Source organism: Chionomys nivalis, chromosome 1, assembly GCF_950005125.1.
Source record: "Chionomys nivalis chromosome 1, mChiNiv1.1, whole genome shotgun sequence".
Classification (NCBI taxonomy): domain Eukaryota; kingdom Metazoa; phylum Chordata; class Mammalia; order Rodentia; family Cricetidae; genus Chionomys; species Chionomys nivalis.
Window position 1 is genome coordinate 84,363,978 of NC_080086.1, and position 6,869 is coordinate 84,370,846.

The 6,869-nt window shown below is 39.7% G+C and overlaps 1 pseudogene; it reads right to left on the reverse strand.

Annotated features, from left to right (window-relative positions):
- Positions 1 to 770: 770 nt before the first annotated feature.
- Positions 771 to 1,406, reverse strand: LOC130884724 (60S ribosomal protein L14-like; annotated as a pseudogene).
- Positions 1,407 to 6,869: the final 5,463 nt, after the last annotated feature.

Here is a 6,869-nt window from a genome sequence, read left to right on the forward strand (position 1 = left end):
TATAGAGTGAAGCGTACAGTGGGGTCTCATTAGAGTACTGATGCTGATGGATCCTTGAAGCATTAGGGAAGGTAATGAATGCCCTCTGAGCAGAGCATGCTGGGATGATGGTTTGCTAACAGAGGTCTCTCTGGTCTACAAAGCAGATAAAGTCAACAGTGTCAAACACTCACAGAAGGAATGCAGGAATCCAGCAAGCAGCACGATTTCACGTTATTGCTCAGAATCTGTGCATATTTAGGGATGTTAAGCTCAAAGGTGAGCTTGTTTAGAATATTAGCTTAGCTTGTTTTTAGAGCATATTTTGTTTTGTAGCACACTTCTAATTCAATTCCATGATACAGACTGATGCATACCTTCAACGTGGGTTGTAGAGACCTTCAACGCGGGTTGTAGAGGCAATCATTTCCAAAAATACTTATAACCAACCTTGTTTAGGATTCTAAATTTTAAATCATGATTTCTCCTGGAAAAGGACACTTCTTTTTCTCCTAAAGGCATTATCACCAGTACGAGTTGCTGATCTCATCTGAAGCTTGACATTGCTGTGTTAGGGAAATAAGAACTCAGTGCAGAGATCTCATAAGACTTCAAAGATGAAAGGCACTTTGTAGTTGGGTAGTAGCACACAAAAGAAGTGTGTAAATATAATAGCCAATAGTTTGTAAATTAAGGCAGATCAATTTATCAATTTGATTCTAATTTTTTTTTTTTTTTTTTTTTTTTTTTTTTTTTTTTTTTTGCCAATGTGTCAAAAAAACCTTTATTCCTCATGCTTTCTTGCCAGCTGCCTTTGAAGAAGGCGCTTTCTGGGCTGGGGTCTTCTGACCCTTCTGACCATTAGTGGGAGGTGCTGCCTTCTGGCCTGAAGCCTTCTGGCCTGCAGCCTTCTTGGCGGGTCCTGTCGCCTTCTTGGGTGGAACTTTACCCTTAGCAGCAGCAGCTGCTGCAGCCGCAGCTGCAATGGCAGCCTTAGCAACAGGTGCCTTTTTGGCAGGATAGCTGCTCTCTGTAGTTTCTTGACTTCAGTCTTGATGATTCTATTCCTCATTTTCTTTGCCTTCATGACTTTGAAACGATCAAAATCTGTCATCTTGGCTTTCCTTTCCCTGGCATGAATCTTCTTGGCCCATCGTGTAGCTGCCCATTTCGTATTGATATCTGCCTTCTCCCAAGCTTTTCGTGTATACTTCTGTCGGGCACTGTGTGGGAACTTGAGGATGAAGTCAGTGAGCTGCATGCATTTGAAAGGCATGGCCTGTGTCCTCACCCGAGTGCAGGGTCCATCCACCAGAGCCCGGTTCTGATCAATAACATCGACAATCGCGACCAGCTTTCCAGCATGAGGCCCAAAGGAGACATAGGCCACCCGGCCAACCTCCACGAAGTGCCGGAACACCATGTCGGCGGCGTTCAGCGAGAAGGTGATTCTAATATTTTTAAAGGTCTTTTCAGATATATAGTTCCCACAAATGAGTTGATTTGAATGAGTGCAAAAGACCGTATTCGATGGTATGTAGTTAATATTGGGAGATTGCTTCTGGAGAGTGACACTATTAAGAGGTATGGGTTTGATGGAGTAGGTATGATCTTGTTGGAGGAAGCGTGTCACTGTGAGGTGGGCTTTGGGGTCTTATATATAATCAAACCATTCCTGCTTCCTGTTGCCTATAGGTCAAAAGCACCATGTTGGCCTGCATACCACCATACTCCCAGCTTCTATGTTCTCGCATGATGATAATGGACTAAACCTCTGAAACTGTAAACTATCACCCAATTAAATGTTTTCATTTATAAGGGTTCCTGTGGTCATGGTGTCTCTACACAGCAATAGAAACCCTAACTAAGACAGAAGTTGGTACCAGGGACTGGAGTACTCCAGTAATAGGCCTGACCATGTCTTTGTTTGAAGGAATAGGGTCCTTGGGACTGTGGATTAGAAAAGCAGTTGAACATTTTAAGTATTAGTTGATGAGCTACACTAGTAAGAACATGGGAGGCAGAAATGCTGAGTATGATTTGAACTAGTCTAGATGGAATGGCAAGCTCTGGGTTTAATAAGAGACTCTGTTTTAAACTTAAGATAGATTAATAAAGAAATGCACCTAACGCCAACCATTAGGCTTCAAATGAACCTTTGAAGGTAAATATACCTGTACTCCCATAGAGCAATCATATATGTACACACACACACACACACACACACGAGAGAGAGGGAGACAGAGAGAAAGAGAGAGGAGAGAGAGAGAGAGAGAGAGAGAGAGAAAGAGAGAGAGAGAGAGAGAGAGAGAATATAGCCCTCTAGAGGAAACTTTGTACAACTATAAACAATCAGGCTTTCCTAAGCTTAGGGTACTCCAGCTGTAATGTAAACCTACTGCCCACTGTATACTTGATCAATGTATCATGGGACTCTGAGAGCTAGAGAAAGTGACATGAAGACAAAGTTCATGTTTCCTGCTCTGTTCTAAATAATAGAAACCTTTGTTTCTGACCCAGGACACCTGTGTCTTTTATCAATATCCAGAAAACTTCAGTTGACTTAAATTGTTACCTTATAGGTAGTGTAAAATCTCATAGCCTCCTCACTCCTTGAAGATAGTTCGTGAGTGGCAGATGGGGAATGGGGTGTGAAATACGGCAATATAGCTCTACAGTGTTTAATTTTGAGTACCATATAAGATATTAAATTTTTCTTAAAACAAGATAGCTCAGGATAGAGAGCACATACTGCTCTTGCAGAGGACTAAATGTGATTCCTAACACCTAAATTGGGTAGCTCAGAATTGTCTGTAACTCCAGGTTCAGGGGATGCAGTGCCTCCGGCCTTTATGAGTAACTGTGCTTACATGCACATGCCTGCATACATTCATACATACTGACATATATAATTAAAAATAAAAAATTAAACAAATTTTGATGCTTCAAAACCAACAAATCAGATATGACTTTCAAATTAGGCCTATGACTGTTGACTAAAATTTGTTTTTATTATTTGGTTCTTTCATACTTTTGTATAATGAAGGTTAGTCATTTGTACCTCCCCTCCTCTCTTGAATCTCTCTCCCACTGGAGCCCTTCTACTTAACAAGGCTCTTCCTACTTTCATGTCTTTTTTTTGCTTGGCCACTGAGTTTCATTAGTGTTTCTTGCTGGAGTGTGGGTAGGAGGTTATTTAATGGAGCAGGAGCACTGATTTCTGCAAAGACCGATTGACTAATTAGAGCTTGAGTAACATGGAGGGGTTGAAATGTCCCATGTCCAGAGCCTAATTTTCTTATTATGCGCTAACTTTAACCTCCTCAATAGGTTATGAATATTGAATACCCTCCATTCATTATTTTCTCAATGTTGGAACTAACTTCTGTGACTAATAGATGAAAACCTTTCAGAATCTACTAATTTAGCAGGCCACTAGCTTCTACCTACCCAAAAGCTTTTTAGATATTATTAGATGGAATCTGAATTCCAGGACATTCCCTGAGACAGCCTATTATGGTTGTTGTTTAAAAGTGAGACACACAATATACAATGGCATGAAAATGCTCTTAGAATATTTTGGTTAATAAACACAGCTAAAAGAATAATTGTGTTAAGGAAAAGCCTAGATGAATATAATGATAAGTGTTCTGCCTTTAATGGCTTATGAAACCTCTCAGAAAATTTAAGGGGTTTTCTTTGCATGTTTAATTTCAACATCTAGCCAGAATATTATTAGTTTTGAGTTTTTTTTTTCAATTTTGATTTTTTTTCTTAGAAAACATTGAATGCAAGGTGGTGGTGGGAGTATGGTAAAGAAACTCCCAATATGAATCCTCCATTATTAGAGAGGAGGTTTTTATTGTGAATAAAAAAGAGAAAATTCCAGAGGCATTTGAAAGTGTCCAGAACAAAGATACAGAGAAACAGACTGGACATATCCAGGGCTATCTGCAGGAGAGGTGAGGAGTGGGGATGAGAGAAGGGGGGGAGGGAGAGAGGGAGAGAGAGACTAGTGGGAGTGGATAGTGAAGATAGCAAGAGAGAGAATAGAAGAGAGGGATTAGTGAGAATAACAAGAGATCAATAAAAAAGAGAGAGAATGGAACATAGGGAGAGAGTGGGAAGATAACAAGATATCAACAGGATATCAAGAGAGTGTAACGAGAATATCAAGTATAGCTGGGGCTGGGGTATAAGAAGAACTGGGATCTAAGGTGAAAGTGGAAGGATAATAGCATGGACTTTAAATGTATGACAGATAACTTATGATACTGGGAGAACATGAAGACAAAGTGTGGACTTTGAAATAGTGAGAGGTGCTACAAGTAGTCATATGTCCCTTCTGTTAGATGTAAGGGAAATGACTCCTTCTGGTAGATGGGGTCTAGTTTTATGAGTTCCTGTGGAATTTTGGCTTTTGTCTGCCAGAAATCCTTTTGCAGTCCAGTTTGAACTTATTTCTGTAAGCATGGACTCCCTGAGACTTAACAACAATGAACACTCATTCTTCATGGACAGGCCAATCCTCCTTCTATGAATGTTTTTGTCTCTTCTGTTGTCAGTTTTCTTTTCCTCAACAGAGCACTATAGACATATGGAAACAAGGATGATGCACAGGTTTATCTCGGAGCTTCAGTTTAGTGATTGATAACTCACTGAGATATCTCTACGTGCTAAGATGTTGAAAGCAAAGCTTATGTGGCAGTGCTCCAACGGTGTGAACAATGTGAAGAAGGCTGAGCTAGCATTTGGTCCCAGAGGATCTGATTTAAGTCCATACTACTGGGTTGAAATGTAGTTGAGAATGTCCTTGTGGTTGTTCCTTGGCAGCTTGTAATTTCTTCAGGATTATTCTATGTGGGACTTCAACTTTCTGGCCTCCAAGATTTTTATTTTCTCTTTTTAGGGAGAGCAGTAGGTACCCTTTCTTCTTCAAGTTTGGGCAGGTTATCCCTATCATTGATGATTCAGTTTCTCAAAGTACCAATTTGGTTTGTTATTGCTTCTAGAGTGGACTGAAGGTTTATTTCTACTTTTCTTCTTGCTGGAGATTTTTCTTTTATTTGTTGACTTTCATTTCACTCTACTGTCTTATAGTTTGTTCATGATAAACTTCAGCAAAAATGCCACTTACCGGAATAGGGACATGGGGAACAGAAAAACAGTAAAGAAGACAAAGATGCAAGTGAAAATAATAAAACAGAAACAGGATAGTATTGGGAGGGATTTTCAGTGAATATGGAAATTTCAATGTTTAATTTTCCATGCATTTTTATGGAAAGAGAGAGAATGCAACAAAAGTCTTCTTTAACATGTTGCAAAGGACAACTTGAACACTTAATTGCTTCAATACTTTGAGCCATCAAGCCTTTAATCCATTCATTAGTGGTCTGTTGTTTAGGCAGTGAACCCACCCTAGACCAAGTATCTTCAAGGCAGCCACTCCCAAGGTCAAACCTCCTATTTCAAAAGAAAGAGCAAAAGTATGCTTGCATATCCTGGCCATCTGTAAGGGTGGAATGAATCTACCTTTATGGGCCATCTTAATGTCAAAAGAATTAAGTAATTACATCCTGGGTCAGGTTGTGTAGCCCTGGTTGTTGTCAGTTTTGAGCACCCTCAAACTCTCTGACCTTCAGACTAGGTAGAAATAGGCTCACATTTTTGGGCCTCCACAGTAATTAGATTCAATAATTATGGAATAAGTTGTACTTACTTGCATCTGGTTGGGGAAAAGAGTAAATTATGAACTATTGTCAACTTGACAAAATTTAGGATCACCTAGGAGGCCAGCCCCCAGGTATGCTTTTGAGAGATTATATGACTTACATTAGCCTCTAGATGTATCTGTGAGAGATTGTGTAATTTGGTTAATTGGGATAGCAAGACCCACCCTGAGTGACTGCAGCCATTTCACAGGCTAGTATCCTCAGAGAAAACTAACTGAGCAAGGCATTCGTTGCTCTCTGCTTCTTCATGGTAGATACAATGTGATATGAAGTCTACTGCCTGAAGCTCTTGCCACCACCAGACCTTCCTTACTGCTATCAAATATACAGCAAAATAAACTCTTCATTCCTTAAATTGCTTTACTCACTGCAGGAACAACAGAGGAAGTTAATTCCTTCAGACAGAGGTTCTCGACCTTCCTAATGCCGTGATCCTTTAATACAGTTTCTCATGTTGTAGTGACCCCAACCATGAAATTATTTTATTGCTACTTCATAACTAATTTTTCTACTGTTATGAATCATAATGTAAATATCTGATATGCAGGATATCTGATATGTGACCCTTGAGAAAGGGCCTATCAAAGGAGTTGTGGCCCAGAGGTTGAGAACTGCTGCTTAAGATCAGTGTCTATGGACTAACCTCTCTTAGTCTTATTCTTCATCTTTTAAAGAATGTCAAAATACAATACAGCCATAAAAAGAATGTAGAAGGAGGAGTGGACTGCTTCCTGCCACCTACCTCAGTTCTAAATTACCACTGTCCTCTGGATCTCTTGAGCTTTGTGCATTCAGGAGCTCATTACCCACAACCATTTCCAGTGCAGTCACCCAGCCTCCATGATACATTCCTTGTTTGAACTGTTCTAAATCTGATACATAAAGGCATATAGTTGGGATATGCCTTTAATTCATTCCTTACATTTCTGTCAGTAATTTTTAAGTGGAAATATTTGGGGGCAAACTGGCTGTATTGCAGCCCATAATTACAAATGTAAGTAAACATCTAACTGAGAATGGTCTCCGCAATTGTCATCCCTGTTCTTGTTTATGGGTTTGTCATTGCAGCTATGGCTCATTTATGTTATAATACCACAGCTAATCATGTATGGGGTGTTTAATCAAAAACAACATTTGAGGAAGACCAAAAGAGTCAAG